Source organism: Pangasianodon hypophthalmus, chromosome 25 (assembly GCF_027358585.1).
Source record: "Pangasianodon hypophthalmus isolate fPanHyp1 chromosome 25, fPanHyp1.pri, whole genome shotgun sequence".
Lineage (NCBI taxonomy): Eukaryota > Metazoa > Chordata > Actinopteri > Siluriformes > Pangasiidae > Pangasianodon > Pangasianodon hypophthalmus.
The window spans coordinates 5,652,571-5,668,052 of NC_069734.1; the positions used below are offsets into that span (position 1 = coordinate 5,652,571).

Consider the following 15,482-nt stretch of genomic DNA (forward strand, 5'->3'; position numbering starts at 1 on the left):
CAATAGTGTACTGATATATAGATGCGTCTATATTTATTCACTCAAAAATACGTATCCCACTTTTTAGAGATCTGTGAACAAATGTTGGTATTGTGAAAAAATATACTGGATATGAAGATAATTTTGCAACAAGATGGCATTTTTTTTGTGTTCATTGGTTTTCTTTATACCACAGTACTGTTGAATTCTCGATTCTGATTGGTCAAAAGGTTTTGGCTGCAAAGCAAATCCCAGATTTATATTAATGTGCTCTTCTTAATACGATACACACTACATGGTGGATGCTCCACATAATCAAAGCCTAATAATAGACAGATTTAAAAAAAAAAAAAAAAAAAAAAAAAGATTATCTAACAAATAAAACATATAATCATTGATATGGTGCAGTTTTTTCTAAGGAGACATTTATTTAACATTTATGGAAGGAGTCTCCAGTGTCACATTGGCTATTTCTCAGTGACATGACAAACTCTGATTTTTTGTATTATTAAATACAAGAGAGAGAAAAAATAGGTTATTAAGAGAACGACTGTTTATAGCTGTTATAACATAAGTGATAACAGGTACTAAATTGTCTTGCAAACGTTTGACAACATTAAATATATCTATAAATGGTTAAAATGTATTTCATTCATTGTTCATTAATTATTGGCAAATTATTGTGGCATGACAGGAATAAAATGCTTTGGGACATGCTGTTATAGAAAACTAATCGATTTCAGGGTGGTAACATATCACACCATCCCATTGTTGATTATTTTCCTGTAATAGCACACCCCCTAAGGTTTTATTCCTTACTCATCATTTAATTTTTATTTAAATCAAAATGTTTGTTTTCTTTTTTTCTTTTTTTTTTTAAATAGTGACATTGTAACAAAGCAAAGTGAGAAAGAAAACTCTCCCTGGCAGAATGTACTTGCTTGCTCAATTGCAAATGAACATGAATGCACATAATCCAATTCCAAATAAGAAAAGGTTCAAATGACTAAGGTAAGGACCAGGTACCGTATAAGCTGCCATGCCAAAGTGTCATTTCAGCAGTGTATTCCTATTTTTCAGAATCATAGTACTATTAAAAATCATCATATAAGAATAAAAAACAGCAGGCTTTGAAATCATGTTGTTGCTCTGGGTACAGGAGAAATAGTCACATTTATACTGTAGTATTTAGACTGACAACAGCTGACATTTCCACTGTTGCCCAGTTAATGTGAATCACTATGTGAGTATGCTTTTTGCTTTTTTCCATTTGAAGACTGCATTAATGTCTTTTATTTACTTGACATTTAAATTGCAGTTCCAACAGCTTACCGTGATCACCGTAGGCGGATATGTTGTTTTTTAATCCTGTTTTAGTAGCTGATTCACGACCATTGTTATTTTAAGCTGTGGCGTAAAATAAGCACAGTTTCAAACACCACACTTGTGTTTACGGTGCTGTAAATCTGTCACCAACTGCTTGCTTACTACGTATGAACAACCTGTCAGAAAATACCAAACATTGAAAGCTGTTTTTTGGCAAAGCATATATTATTGACTATGGCATGACTTTGGCTATTTTCTATTTCCAGTAAAAGTTGATATTATGGAAAAATATTACTTCGCTCTTTTGTGTGGGTAAAATGTAGCTTTTTGAGTCTGCCATTTGAATCAGCTCTTTAAGTCTGGTCCTTGAATCTTTGAATTAGCTCCTTCAATCAACTCTTTGAGGCTACACTTTGAGTCAGCTCTTTGAGTCAGCTCTTTGAGGCTACACTTTGAATTTGCTCATTGAATCAACTTACTGAGTTGGCTCATTAAATTGGCTCTTTTTGTCAACTCTCTGAGTTGACTTTTCATGTTGGCTCTTTAAGTTGGCTCTCTGAGTCGGCCCCTTACAGTGAACATTGAGAGCTGACAATGTCACATATAAAAGTGTTTCTAGTTTGTTTTTATACACTACTGTAGATATCTATTTCGTCATGCATTATCCTACCTTACCTTACCTTACCTTACCATAACTTGTGAAAATTTAAGTCTCTTAAATGGCTTATCTTAGCTCATTTGATGTTTAAGCGCTGATGATCTTAGAGAGTGATTGTTCTTCTGAAACATAATGCATATCAGAAGTACTGGCTTTAAATTTTAATGTGTGAAATCCTATTTCCTTTGAGACAAGCTATTGTATGTTGATGAGATTAAATTGGCACTTCTGGGTTTATGCTGTGCTTCGTGGCTATAAAAAAACAGTGCTGATATTACAGAAGGATTCTTTTGATAAAACCATCAACACCATCATCTATACAAGGTGTAATATTTCTTTGGTTGAGAAAAGCACTTCAAGAGAGCAATTCGAGGCTGGGGCAATTGGTCAAAGTTTTGGTTCTTGGTTCTTGTTATTGAATTAACAAGAACAAATGGTTCTTGTTATTGAATTGTCCACAATTTGAAGTGTTACAACCAGGAATTGAAATGGACTGCACATCTGGATACTGACATTTTTGTCCATTCTTCTTGGTAAAATTGCTCAAGCTCTGTCAGATTGGATGAAGCATGTTGGTAAGCTGGAAGTTGCAAAGTCTTGCCACAGATTCTCTATGGGAATGAGGCCAATTACTGGGCCAGTCTAAGCTCTGCCTCAGTCTTAAGTTTCTTACAGACTGGAACAGGTTTTCCCCCAGGATTGCTTGTATTTGGCTGCAAAATGCCCTCAATCTTGATCAGTTTCCCAATCCCTGCTGATGAATAGCATCCCCATAACATGATGCTACCACCACCATGCTTCACTGTGAGGATGGTGTTCTCAGGGTAATAAACAACTTTATGCCAAGGCAAAAAAAGTTCAGTTTTGGTGCCATTATATGACAGAACATTTTTCCACATGTTTGCCAAGGTACCAGCATACCTTATGGTCAACTAATGGCTTTTTTTTTTGACACTCTTTCATAAAGCCCAGGTTTGTGGAGTATCTTGGCTAGTTTGTCCAGTGAACAACTGCTCTTATCTGAGCTGTGGATTTCTCCAGCTCCTTCAGATTTACCCTTGGTCTCTTGGTTGCTTCTAGTAATAATGCCACTCTTAACCGGTCAGTGACTTTTGCTGGATGGCAGAGTCACAGTTATGGCATATTCTTTCCATCTGATAATAGTGGATTTAATGGTGCATGGGAAAGTTCAAAAGGATTCTTTGTAACTAAACTCTGACTTTTTTCCGGAGCTTTGACCCTGAACTTGTTTTGATAGCTCCTTGGTCTTCATGATGCTGTTTGTTAAGGTATGTTTTTTTCTGCACACAGGGGGTCTCGATTTAACAAATTATATAACTTCTGATGGAAACTGGTTGCACCAGAACTAATTTAGAGGTTTCACAGCAATGGGGTTAAAAACAGGGTTACACAATCACGGCTTTAATGGTTTAGATTTGTAAATAATTTTTATTATGGGCTATTTTATGTAGATTCATAACATATAATCCCAGTTAAGTCCATTTCAGTTCCAGGTCCTCACACAACAAAATGCGGAAAAGTTTACTTTTGCAAGAAACTGTAAAAAATAAAAAAATTTTTTTTTAAAATGGCACTAACAAACCTTAGTTTCTTGGTTGTGTGATACATTATAACAATCTCAACAATTCCTTTTTGTATTTGTTATATCTTATTGCTCCTGTGGCAATAACAGCTGTAGTGTAGTGCAAAGAGTGTCAAAAAAAAAAAAAAAAGAAGTGAAAAATACTCTAATTCAAACCAGATAGAGAGTTCCAGCTCAAATTAGCTGCTCCAACAGACAGTTCGGAAGTTTATCAGCAGCTGCACAGCTCTGAGCTTCTTCCTTTGCTAATTAAAACAAGGACTTCTCCCAAACCTGTTTTTCCCAGACATTCACAGAAAACCAGTGGCTTGGTATAGAACTGCTGTATATTTGGTGACAAATATTAAACTAAGTTTTGAGAAATAGTTTCAAAAAATATTTTTATAGCATATATACACACACACAGACACACACACAGACACATGCAGACACCAAGAGATATATACACCAAGAGATTGCAGTTGGCATCTTGCTAGGCAACTGGAAGGTTTACTTGGAAGCATGTATAAAACTGTGTGTGTGTGTGTGTGTGTGTGTGTGTGTGTGTAGATTGAGAGAGAGAGAGATACAATATGACACAGTCAGTATCACTCATGTGGTAAGTGCATTGGCTCCCAAAGTGAATTTCAGCTATCTTAAAAGCTGCAATCCTCTCTCTCTCACTCTCTCTCTCTCTCTCTCTCTCTCTCTCTCCATTTCTATCTGTGTATTTTGTATCAGGCAGTCTGTTTATGGAGATATCTTTGCGCATTTTTCACTTAAAGGCCCTCCTGCTGAGAGGAAGTGCTACTGAGCTGGACACATTGTTTGAGACAGATGACAGAAACCGGGGGCAAGACTCTGCGCTTCTGAGACAATGTTGAAAGTCACTGGAGTATGTCGGAAGTGCGTTGTTATATCTCACTCTGTGAGAGAAATGTGCTACATCTTTTTCATGCTACCTAGTAATACAGTGAAACTCGAGGCTATGATATAGTAACTGTTGGCGCTACCAAAACATGTTGTCATTATTGTTTGGCCTGTATTCCATCAAGCTGAAGCTTCAAATGATTAAGATAAGTTTTGTGTTTGTGCTTGGAATTTAATACCTCTGTGTGATTTAAATAGTGGGACATACAGTAGTTAAGAGTGATAACAACCCAGCTTAACAATTTTAGGTTAGCTCAAAAATGTTTCTGTTATTCCTAGGTCCTGCTGTAAGCTGTAATTTTATTCACTTTTATTATTTTTATTAAAAATTTTGAAAAGTTTGGTGATTAAGGGTTCAAATGGTTCAAATGACACTTTCAGGCCCTTCTCCTCTTCTCCGATTACTACCATGCCCCAGAATATGGCTTAGGGCTGTGACTGGATAGTGATTGCTTTTTATTGTGGCACTACTGCAACATACTGATGGAAATGAAATGCAATGCAACAGGAATTACATTCACTTCTGACACAAACTAAGCATTTAGGTCTTAAAAAGGTAATCCACTGTTGATTGTGTTTCTATATGATAAAGCAACATAAGAGCAATGCAGTGAAGGTTCTGCTTTTCAGTATGGCATGTTATGGCATGCATAGATATCTTCACATTTCTATTTAGAATGTTCTCCTAATCCAAAGGTTTACTGAACATTACAGTTCTCCAAAACCTTTGGTTCCAAGGACATCAAATGTTCCCTCAACATTCCAACATTCTAATGTAGGAACATTATCATACATTATTTTTGTCTAAGAGGGTGATATAACATACTAGCAACATACTAATGTTAAACGCACTGTTTTTACAGCAGATGTTTTTAGAACATCTGCAGAATTCCATCCATCCATTCTCTGTACCACTTATCCTACACAGTGTCGCGTGGAGCCTGGAGCCTATCCCAGGGGACTCAGGGCACAAGGCAGGGGACACCCTGGACAGGGTGCCAGCCCATCAGTTGGCACAATCACAGGGCACACACCCATTCACACACTACGGACAATATAGAAATGCCAGTCAGCCTACAACGCATGTCTTTGGACTGGAGGAGGAAACCGGAGTACCCGAAGGAAACCCCAAAGCACGGGGAGAGCATTCAGTCTGAACCCCCAACCCTGGAGGTGTGAGGCAAATGTGGTAACCACTAAGCCACCATGCTCCCATTGATATAATAGAAGTTTTCAATATATCTGTTTTTGGCTTAATTTAACTACCTATAATTTGTCTGTCAGTTGTGGCATTAAAGTGATATATAAAATATTAATTTTATATGTATTTTCTGGCAGAGATTCATGATAGAGTACAAACTTTAACAGGCAAAATGAACACTTGCATCTCTTACCTCTTCTGACAATAGTTTCTGGCCATCCACAGCTCGGTTTTAACTCTGTTAAACTGAGGATCTGATTAGTAAATTTAATCTACGCTATTATGTAATTGTCCAGATTACTAAATAGGTTGCAAGTGTGCCTTTTTGATTTCATTTTGCAGCAGCCTGCTGGCAAACAACAGGAAGTATTGCAAATTAATTTGCACTATTGCAAAAATCAGCAGGATGGGAGGAATCATAGCTACAAATACGCAGTGACACAAAAAGCCAGGGACTCGAATGATCATGGGACATTACAAGGGGAGTGTAAGAGGTGTTCTTGGTGCGTATCTTGCTATAGCTGTCTAGGGGTTGTTAGACAGTGTGATTTATCAACAGATTATATTAAAAATTAATGTTCTATCAAATTACAGTACCTGAATTCAGTCCTTCTTGCCATTCATATATATCAAAGTTGTCAGAGGCTGATTTACTGCCCAGGTATTAATAAAACATTGATTTATTTAAAGGTTAATTTGAGACTGAGAGTAAACTGAGATTTATACCCATCATTCCACCCATGTACCTAACATTTGCATATTACAAGAGTAAAGAGAAATCCAATCAGACTGTGAAAAACAGTGCTGCATTCAAGATACATTTCAATTCCAGGTGAAAAGAATGAGTAAGGTTTGATGATAGTCCAAGAATGGGTGCTACATTTTCTGCCTTCACCTATTCACTCCAGTTGCCACATATTTCACTCCCTGTTGCTTTCTCTGTTATTTTCAGATGAGGTTTGTGTTATCCTTTCCAATCCTCTTCACTCAGAACCTGTGAATTGATAGAGAGTGAAAGGTGGGTCATCAGACAAAAAAATATATATATATATACACAGTAAGATCCTGGTTAAGATTATGCTGGTTTCTTTCACAATAGGAAAGAAAGTATGTTTCACTACAAAATCTAGCACTCAAGTAAAAGACAAAGGAGGGTGTTTAATAAGGCATGGAATGCTATACAAATATGATTTCCATACTGGATTCAATATGAGATAACAAGTCAGCATTGTCCTCTCTGTTTGTACATTAAGTGGCAGATTTGCTAAAGCTATTAGCAGGTTTCGGGAAGGTGACTAGCAGAGGAAGTTTCACTGACATGCTATCTGTATTGTTTGTAAAACATTCCTGTCACCAGTACTGGTAGCTCCAGTGATGGCTGGTTGTCATTAGAAGGCAGGCTAATATCTATCAATAGCTCAACAATGAAACTATTAGGGCTTAGCAATGCTTTATATGAAAAGGTCTCATTGATGGCTTAATAAGAATCACGTGTGAACTGTTACACGCACTTAATTTTTAATTTGTGTTCTTAATGTTATACTTAATGTTATAAGTTAATACTTGGTTCATACTGTTTCCTCCTAATATCAGACCTCTTTCCTTCAAACCAAAAAAGACTACATTTATGGTACTGTACTTTGATTGGACAATGTATGCTTAGTCTATCTACTTTTAGGTTTTCCTCCAAATGCTTTATTATTTTTTTTTTTGCTATTGAGAGGGTCCCTGGAGGACTAGTGGTTAGGCCTCAGCGCTCTCACCACCACAGCCCGGGTTCAATTATTCCCAGCCAGGGCATCTGGCATAAAAACTGTGCCAAATCAAATATGCACATCAGTGATCCACCATGGCAACGCCTAACAGAAGCAGCCAAAGAAAAAAAAAACTGCTATTGAGACTACATTTATTTGGGGAAAAAAGGTTGATATTCACTGACACATAGTGCAAAGTCACATAGGGATGTTAAAAAATGTCATGAGTTACTAAATAGGAAGTGGTGTGTATTTCTCAAAAAGGGGTTCATTTTGTATAGTGTTCACTTCAGGAACCCTAATACATAGCAGTATAGAAATTTGTGGACATTTAATATAGCAAGAGGCTTTTAGTATGTATGATCAAAGGGTTTTGTGCCTTTACCTGTTGGTAAATGCAAAAGTCTCCCACTTGAAGCCCAGCATACTAGGAGCATGAGTGGCGTAAAGGAGAAGAAGATAGAGATGCTTCAAAGGGCTTGAATATAAACCCAGAGCAGGAATTGTTCAGCAGAAAAAAAATGTCTGTGGCAGAGGATCCAGTGCACTTAGCAGTCAGGGGCCTAAAACTGGTACTGACACCCCTGATTAAACCCTGATCACCTCTGACACCCCTGATTAATTAGTGAAGTTTATTGTAATAGCCCATGCATTCCTATTTATAAAGGCTGACAGTAATTACTGACTTTGTGACTTGCCATGCTGTTTAACGCCTGTGAAAACATGTGTCTTCATATCTCTTGCCAAGTCAGAATAACATGAAATTATTGGTAGAATTAATTATTGGCCCCGTTTCTATCTAGGTTTGTAGTTCCACACCCAGTTCCTAAATGACCAGGATGCTCTCAATGAAATTAAACATAGATTTCTTTAGCATTACACAGTTTGTAAAGGTACTCTGTGTTATAAATTTAATTTAGGTGAGGTTTAACATTTGCCTAGATGACCAAGCAACTCAGTAAACACAGCTCACTTTAAATACTGTAAGAGACACCATCATAATACAGTCATTTCATTGCAACATAACTCTTATGTAATTTATGGCATAAAGAAATGACTAAAACCTACTATTGTATTCAGTGGTCGATTTGTAAAAATTTCAAGGGGGATGGTGTGGTCAAATATTTCTTTGGTGTAAAGGGGCGGGGAGGGGGCGGGGGGCCCTGTAGCTATGCTTACACAAAGATTACAAAATTTGTCTAATCATTAAAACCTTTTGATTGACCAAAATATAAGCTTTATAAAATTAACTTTAAGCCATCAAAACAAAACACATTTGAACAAAAAAATGCCAGTCAAAACAATCTTGAATTAAACATATATGTAGAACATTACCACCTAAGACTGGCTTATAGCTGTCAAATTTAGGTGTCTGAAGTTCTGAACATCAGATTTAAGAATGATAACACCTTTTTTCCCTACTCTTGCTGCCTCAGCTGCAACCTCTCCCATTTCATCTTGACCATGGCTTTCATCTGGGGAGGATAAAAGAGGAGAATAAAAATCTACATAGGCATTATTCATGTAATGTATATGACTGTAGTTTTGTATGACTGAGCACCAGACTCACTCTCACTCTCTCTCTCTCTCACACACACACGCACACACACGCACACACACACTCCCTGTGTACCAAACAACCGGAACAATGCCTTCAGAGGGCACGTTGAAGGGCTTATAGTCTAATCATTATCGCCATGCTCTAAAGTCATTCTATTCAATTTTTAATAAAAATAACTCTAAAGGTGAGTTCCAAATCACCATTACTTTTGAGCCCCACACTTTTCAGAGCTCCAAAGCTTTCACAGTGGATGGTAAAGACTTCAAATGTAATAGGATGATCATTTCTGAATGGAACGCATGCTCTCTCTCTCTCTTTCTCGGAATTGTTGTCTCTCAGTCCCTCACAGTCACACATACAGTATGCATCCTTTCTATTCTATGTAACTGGATAGAAACAGCCAGAGCCTCCATTGAAATTGCTTCTTTCAAGCCATTAACGGCGGCTTGAGTGCTGATGTCCAGCTGTTAGCGGCAGCTTGAGTGGTTTCTGTGCAGATTGCTTAAATAGTGCTGTAAGAAAATAGCTCAACACTTTAGGGACTAAAACCTGACTTTTTTTTTTTTTTAATAAAAACACGTACATTTACCTAACATATGCACGAGTGAGTTGCCACCTCAGTGATTGCAGTAATTTTCAACTTACTTTATGTTCGTTATTCTTTCTAATGTTACGTCTGGGGAATATCCTGAAACACTAGTGATAGCAATATCTTACCTTCTGTTCTCTTCTTTTTAAAGAACATCAAAAGATGGCCTTGCACCGTTCACGTGAAACTGATGAAAACTTGCGTGACCTTGTTTGCAGCTTGTTGGAATATTGAGTTCTGATTGGCCAGTCGCCGTTATTTATCATTTATTTCATCATTTATCAATTTTAATATTTCATCGCATGATAAGTTTTACATAATACACAACATTATTCTAGAGGGGATGGTAAGGGGGGATGGTGGTTTTACGGAGGGGATGCTTTTTGTCATTATTTTCTACAAGGGGGATGCCATCCCCTCGCATTTCTCCCCTAAACTCAAGCACCGATTGTATAATACACACAGTATCATTTGCTTTGCCTACAGTAAGGGAGAATAGAGCAAAGTTTTAGTCATCTTTGTCCTGTGGTCTGAGAATAAAGCAAGCACCCATCATCTTCTCAGCCACATATTAACATATGAAAGGCACTCACAGTAGGACAGCCATCAAGGGCAACCAACGTGTAAAATTTTAATAGGGAATTTCCCTAAAATTTCATGAATGCCCGTCAATGTCTTCAGAAGTTTTTTTCAGAAGTTTGGAATATGATACAATATGATATGATATGACATGTCTTTTTTTAAACACTTTATAACCACGTAACCCCAGTGGCTGGGGTTGGTTCCCTGGCGAGGAATTGAATCTGGGCCGCAGCGGTGAAAGCGCTGTGGCCTAACCACTAGTCCTCCAGGGACCTACTATTGGCAGTATGTAGTATATAAGAAAAAATTATATCAAATAAGGAATATGCTTTCTACAAATTCTATAAAGGGGGCCTAGGTTTTAATATATCTATTCTGGAAGCTATTCTGATTATACCTCAACTTCTCTAGTGGAATCATAGAGAGTACTTCCTTAACCCAGTGTTTAAACGAAGGAGGTTTCACTGACTTCCACTGCAGAAGAATTAGCCTCTGAGCCAGCAGTGTTACAAATGCTATAGCGTTTGCCTGGGGAGCAGTAAGCTGTTCTTCTAACGGTGACACCCCAAAGACAGCAATTATGGGGCTAGGATCTATTGTTCTACCACAAATGTAGGAGATTGCTTCGAAAATCCTCACCCAGAAGTTACCTAGTAAATTGCACGACCAGAACATGTGACCTAATGTGGCTGGACTATGGCGACGTCTCGGGCACTAAGGGTTGGTGCCAGGGTATATTTTGGCTACTTTCTCATTCAAGTAGTGCAATCAATGTATGACTTTGAATTGGATTGTGTACATTCTAAGCTATGTTGCCATGTCTCATCAGATAGTATAACATCAAAATCCTCCTCCTATGCCAGTTTAGCAATATCGAATGAGGGGGAGCTGATATTTTGTTTTATAGATTTGAGACACGCTTCCTTTCCCATAAGGGCCAAATTCCAGTATAGCATCTATTGCATTTTTAGGTGGTAAGGAGGGAAATGGGCAGTGTTTCTTAGCGAAACTATGCACCTGTAAATATCTGAAAAAATGTTTCTTCAGAATACTGAAATGAAGCGAATGGCCTCAGGCTTTGGAGGCTTAAACTGATAGGTAAAGAGCAGCTCAGGATAGAAATAGGTGAAGGTAACGAATTGAATAAGTTCGATAGAGACCCATGTTGGTCCACGTTTGTTTCTAAACATTGAAATTAATTCAATAAATCAATTTAGAGATGTTAGTTGTCCAGTAGTAAGATAAGAAATTTGGCAAAGCCAGCCCCCCTGCACATTTGAGCATCTCTAAGCAGGCTCTTTTGATTCATGGGGTGGAATTTAAAACATGTCTTTTTTTTATTTTATTTTGGATCAACTCTAAACTTATAAAATTACAGCTTTTCATTGTATGGTTCCACTTCATTGGTGCTTTGTTAGAAAAACATCAGCACAACAACATATTTTGTTACAAGTCATATATTTTGAAGTATTGTAAGATAATATTTTTGTACATTACATATAGTATATTCATTGCTTATGTGTGTTAAACTGGATGAGATCTAATCTAATCCTAGACAGGATTAGAACTATAGTTCTAATTATAAGATAACTGTTACTGTTGATATTAGTTAGTTTTGTCATATGCTGTGTAAGGAATAACTCATGAGAAGCCATGCTGTTATAGGAAAATAATCCACACCAGGGTGTTGTGATATGAGCCAGTGTGAAGCAGAAGTGGATTTTATTAGAAAAGTGTGTTATTCCTCTTATAACAGCAATTTAACTATGATTACAAATTTTACTTTCTTAATAAACATGAAGCACTTTTAAGCAATTATAGTTGCATTTAACGCTCTGCAAAACAAGTTATTTTCATTAAAGCAGCTGCAAGCAGTCACTGCCTCACCACAAGGGAATAAAGCACTGGCACTGGAGACTCCTTACATTAATGTTACCTAACAGTCTCTTAACAGAAAACCTCACCATGTAACAAGTTTTTCTTTGTTACACAGCAACACATTTTTTAATCAAGATACCATTAGATTTGGTTTAATATCGAGCATTCACCATACAAATCCCTGTGCATGTTACTATAGAAACAAGAACTTATTAGAACAAGCACATTAACATAAACTTGTCACTTATGTCACAACCAGAACTACTGTCAGAGCTGCTGTTATAGAAAATGAATCACCATCTTCTGATTTGAGAATGTAACAGCACTGTGGTATATAAATGTTTTTCCATAAGTCACTAGTTAGAGATCTCTTAAGCCATTAATGTAGATTTTTGTGGTTTTGTTGAGAACTAAATATTTCCATGTTCAAGGTGGTAACAGTATTCAGATTCAGCAGACTTCGTTTTATATTGTAGAATGACTGACTTGGAGAAATTACCGTACCTTAGAGTGTGCAAAGAAAGAGTTCATTACAAAAAAAAACATCTTAGCAAGTGGAAATATTTTAAACATAGTCAAATATATCTAGTATTTCCTATTACAAGATTACAGTAAACCAAATATAAGATTACTAAAACCTATTTCTAGATATTTTTACTCATTTCACGCTTGAAATAGTCTTGTTCTGTTGGCAGATCATTTTTGCTTACTTTAAGCATTTATTTCTAGAAAGAAGCAAAATTATCTGCCAACAGAACAACAAAAAGGTAAAGTGTGAAATGAGTAAAAATGTGTAGAAATAGGTTTAATAATCTTATATTTGGTTTGTTGTAATCTTATAATGGGGAATACTAAATAAATCTGGCTAGATTCAAGATAGTGTGTATATGTGTTTTATGGTCTGACAAAAGAGATTGCCCAGAATCTGTTGGGGGTGGAGTCTGTCTACCATTCTGGAGTCAGCGCTTTACCATGGGGTGTTCTTCAGCCAGTGGAAATACAGGTTATATCTTCTCTGACTTTTGGCTAGGATCTGTTCATATCAGTTTAATATGTGTTACAATCTCCATTCGAAGACTCTATATCAAACAGATTTTTAGAGCAGGGAGCTGGAAGAGGGGCTTGCTCCGTCCGCTCAACGCATCGACCTGGTATTGCAGTACCTCCAGGAACGGTGCACGTTACCAAAAGGTTGAAAGAAAGAAACAAAGAAAGAAAGATCATTTACTTGAGAGGTTGCCCAGGGTATCAGCTAATGGCACTTTTCACTCTGGGGATCCTGACAATCTCAATAGTCATTTTGAAATGACGAGGCCATGCTGGTACTTTGGTTCACTGCTGAAAGGACACTCATTTGTGCTCCTGTGGGGAAAAAGTGTCTCATTTGATTGTCTACATTTCCTGTCATCAGCATAGTGAGAAAAGTAGCAATCTGTGCAATAATAAGAGTGCTTGCCCTATAGATAAATATCAATCACCCCGATGATACCTTTACGATGATGCCCTTGAGCTTTGCTGATGTGATGAGAGTGAATATTGGGAAGGTCACAGTCTGTCTATAAGCTCAGGGTAAGTCATGTCTCCAGGGAGCTCCAGCATGGAGAAGGAGAACTTATAGCTCCAGCAGAAACGGCCAAAGCATAAAGTTTCATATCTTCTAATGAAAGTCTGTGACATGAATAAGAAATGGCTTCACTTTCACAAGGTTAAGTCTCTTTAATAAAGAATCCACGCAGTAGTCCTATAAGCTGCTCAGCACCTAAAACAGCATCTAGAATTACTTCATAATGCCGAGTATACAACAGAAGCAGCTTGCTGACAGAAATTTTGATGTTAACTCAAGGTGCTTGCTTGACATACCTTATGCAGTCCTTGTACAGCTCTGAATAAATCTAGCTGACCAAAACAAAAAGAACAAAACAATGATGGCTCTAACAAGACTATATTAAGCTCACTGCATATTCATTCACAGTATAGAGAGTCTCCAGTCTTGAAATTGCATCTGCAGTTTTACACAAATCAAAGTGAAGGTTACACTGATGCAAAACCAGCCTTTAACTGTGGAGAAATAGCAAGATAATAGAAGTAGTGGATAATCAAGAAATATGGTCAAAGGTACAAGAAAACGTGGAAACGAGCACGGCTTTCAGAAATTATTCCTGAGGGTAGCCAGGAGAAAATGGAGGAAATTATATCGACAAATGCAACCCATCCAATACTTAGTTACAGGCAAAACAACTGGAGGTGTTAGAGACTCTGTGATATAGCTGAATTGCTTTTAGATTGCAATAATACTAAAGAAAAAGACATTTAGCTGATCGGCAGCTATGGTGTGTTCACAAGGGCTGGTATGAATATGCTAGCAGTAATATGTAATATAATATAAAGATTAAAAAACATATAAAAACAAGGCATCATTTTTGGCATCCACATCAGATTATTTCCTGTTAACCAACATTTTAAGGTGAATTATTTTGGATTTTTATGGAATGAATCATAAAATCATTCATTCAATTCCCACCTCCGCCCTGTATGCGTGGAGCTTGTATGTTCTCCCCATGCTTCGGGGGTTTCCTTCGGTTCCCAAAGACATGCGTTGTAAGCTGATTGGCATTTCCAAATCGTCCGTAGTGTGTGCATGTGTGTGTGAGGTTTTTGTGTGATTGTGCCCTGTGATGGGACGGCCGCCCCGCCCAGGGTGTGTCCTGTGTCATGCCCCAAGTTCCCTGGGAGAGGCTCCAGGCTCCTCGCTACCCTGTGTAGGATAAGCAGTATAGAAAATGGATGGAGATCTAATTTAATACAAAGAAATTTTTTGAAAAATAAAGAAAAATAAAGTGAAACTATAAATACACAAATAGAAGACGTTTTGAGCCTTCAATTAATATTCTGTTTTATTTCTGCAGTGAGATTCGGACTAGCATTAGTCAGCAAACAGTTTCAGATTAACTGAGAAATGTGAAAAGCACAGAGCTGAGTTTCATTTATATGCAGAATAGCACTAGTGCATGTGGCTACACCGCACTGATAAAGTTTTTGGGTATGAGCAAAGGGACCAACATTCCTTCTGTTGTTAAATGTGTGCATCGGTTTCAGATTAATATTTTAATATATACATTCCCACTAATACATACATGTCCATAAAATGTCATGCTTTGCATTAAAATACAAAATGTTACATTTTTTAAGGTAGGTCAAGCAAAAAAAAAAATGAGTTCATGTTTTTCCCCACATCATTTTACATGCCACAGAGAATCATGGGTGATAAATGTCAGATACAAGATTCTCCTTTTATGCAAAGTATTATGACAGACCTTGCAGTCCTTGTAGAATTTGTGATTATGTGAACATCAGGTGAACAAGGTCTATTTGCTATTCCGTTTATGAATTATTCAAACTTGAAAATCATATTCAATAAAGAAGTATGCTTTGAATATGCTTT

At 37.2% G+C, this 15,482-nt stretch overlaps 1 protein-coding gene and 1 pseudogene across 1 annotated transcript in view; both read left to right on the forward strand.

Moving 5' to 3' along the window:
* Positions 1–15,482, forward strand: part of galr1b (galanin receptor 1b) — a 35,412-nt gene that overhangs the window by 12,260 nt on the left and 7,670 nt on the right. The window lies entirely within an intron of this gene.
* Positions 13,047–13,225, forward strand: LOC113541026 (uncharacterized; annotated as a pseudogene).